The sequence below is a fragment of the Palaemon carinicauda genome, chromosome 20 (genome assembly GCF_036898095.1).
Source record: "Palaemon carinicauda isolate YSFRI2023 chromosome 20, ASM3689809v2, whole genome shotgun sequence".
Classification (NCBI taxonomy): Eukaryota; Metazoa; Arthropoda; class Malacostraca; order Decapoda; family Palaemonidae; genus Palaemon; species Palaemon carinicauda.
In genome coordinates this window covers 51,065,028-51,067,881 of record NC_090744.1, presented here as the reverse complement: position 1 = coordinate 51,067,881, position 2,854 = coordinate 51,065,028, and positions in this window count along the sequence as shown.

Genomic DNA, 2,854 nt, shown 5'->3' with positions numbered 1-2,854 from the left:
TCCTATAACCTTAACTAATCCAAATAATGATAATGAACAAATTGGAAAAGTTGAATGTTAAATTAGAGGCAATAGACAACAGAAAAATAAAGTTTTATCTTCTTACAAAAATGTTGAATTAGAGAGACCACTAACGGACGGCCAACTTAGCGGAGACTGTTCAAAAACACTATTACAAAGTACATTTAAATCTTAATTCAAAAGTATGTTTCTGAATTCGATTGGCGTGTAAATAACAAAACTTTAAAAAACAAGGATAAGAATATGACAGAATTATTTGGTGATATTTATTTTTATATGCAGATAATAAAATGTTGTCTCCTATAATACAGCGAATAAGTTTTTTTTCCTCGTTTGATGCTTGTTTTGTATAACATTTTTTATTGTTTTCATAAATTATATCATTAACATTGCTATTATCCCCATAATCATATATATATTTATCATTAACAATTTCAAATTTTCTGTTTAGTTTATTAAGTAAAATTTTTATAAATTCAATTTTAAATTTAATAGGCATATTTTTGTAAAATGATTGGTGTTTTGAAAGTTCTGGGAAAATATTCCAATGATTCATTGGATTTAATGTTATAATATGAATGGGTAAAATACTCGGGGGGTATACTTTCATATCAATAGATACATAATTTATGGGAATTTTTAGGAGGAATCTAGCCTTAAATTTTGTTATTTTATTATCATTACCCAATTTCTTATTAGATAAACAAGGACCCGTCATTTCCATATTAAATGTATTTAATGAGAAAACGTAAATTCTTAAATATAATAATAAAATAGATATTAATATATAATTATTAAAAAAAACTTTATTAATATAATCTTTATGATTATTCCGGGTTCATTATAATGCCCATATCAACCACCATTCCATCTTTTGTTAAAATGCCATATAAAAAGGGTCTATTTATCTCGGTTATAATTTTATTGTTAATACTATCATAACAATATAAAGCAGAGACAGATGAACTTGAAACTCCACGGACATTTACTGTTATTTCATAGCTCGTAGTTAACAGAATATTTTGACATTTAAAATCTTTGTTTTTTAAAATGTTTGAAATGTCTCGGTCATCATCAAATAAACGTGATAGGTTCCACGTTGCTCCTTGACCAGCAAACGAAAATGCTTTATCTAAATTCATAGAGTTATATTTTACTTTGAATGTTGGTAGAATTAATTTAGTAGAAATGTTTTCGTTAAAAGTATGATGTAATGATCCCCAATCAATTTTTTCGTTTAATTCTATTAATTCATCAAATGAAGCAATCTTATTCGGAATAACAACAACTAAATAGTCACCACCATCAAGATGCATTTGATATATATCAGCCCCGTCGTCACGTAACCTGAGACTTGTGGGCAGTTCTGAATAATCCCCGCCAATTACGCTTACTATAATTTGTTTATTTGGGTTTATGAAAAACTCTCCGCTTCCATAATCTTCAAAGTGTTCTTTCCAAATATCATCCAATTTTGTAACACCCGAAATATAAAGTTTTACGTCATTTCCTATTGTTGGATCCCTAACATTATTCATGTGGGTTTTATCAAAAAAATTTTTATTAATGTGGCGTATGGCTTTTGATGATTCTGATAGGCTTGTTGTCATATAATTATCTGATGATGGTATGCCCAATTTTTCCCCTCTTGCATATATTCCCACAGCAACTTTAACTTTGGAGTCTGCTGGTGGTCACTGATTAACCCTGGATAGGTACGGTCCTCGGACACCCCTTTAAGGGTATACTCGGACGCGAACGACCCCGACGCCAAAAAAAATTCTTGAAAAATCAGTTTTTGCAGTAACCTCCTTTTTTCTTTTGCCAAAAAAAACTTCAATGAATGCTTAAAACAACTGTAAAGATAAATACTACTCATCTGCAGAAAAACTATTTATTATAAATATTTTAAAAAATTAAGTAGAAAAAAAAAGACCTGACATAAAAATTCATAAAAAAAAAGTTTATACATATATACACAAATCCTTTTAGGAATTGATTCTTGAATGTTTAGGACACATCTTGATGTATTTTGGATGAAGTCAGACCCATGGAGGTGAAGATCTGAAATGAGAAAAAAAGGGTAACTTTTTTTGGCCAAAAAAAATTGTCCAAATTTCATGAATTTTTTTGGGTACCCAAATGAAATAGGAAGTGGCTAATTTATTTAGGGAATAGACATATGTTATCCTAAAATAGAAATATGTAAAAAAATCTTCATTATTTTGTAAATTACATTTATATCAGGGGCCATATCTAAAGGTAATTTTTTGAGTACTTGGAAATTTCGTAAAAAAATACATATATTTAATATATAATATGATATTTATGCAGGTAAAAATATACCAAAATATCACAAATTCTATAGGGAACAAGAATATATATAGATAGGGCAGCTTACGCTTCGGATATGTCCACAAAATGGCCGCCAACCACACTGACTCAGACTCCCTAATCTGCCACTTGAAATGTAGGAAGGGTATGTCAATTTCAAGGTGTTATTTACTAATCTAATTATTATTGGATATGCATAAAAATTGTATGGTGGGTTGCTGGATAATTGTCGATTATTTTACGTTTATAAAATTAAAATTCTGACCCAAAAAATTTTTTTAGAAGGGAAATAAAATCGAAAAAAAAAATGTAAAACAATATTTTAGCTAAAAAAATTTGATGATATTCAATCAAAAAAAAAGTAAACAAAATTTTCCGACAAATAAACATCTAGAGGAATCATTACTCTGTGATAGTTCCTTAGTACGTAGTAATTTTGAAAGAATTGGGAAAAAACGAAAAAATGGCAATCACCGGAAAATCGAACACATACCTATTT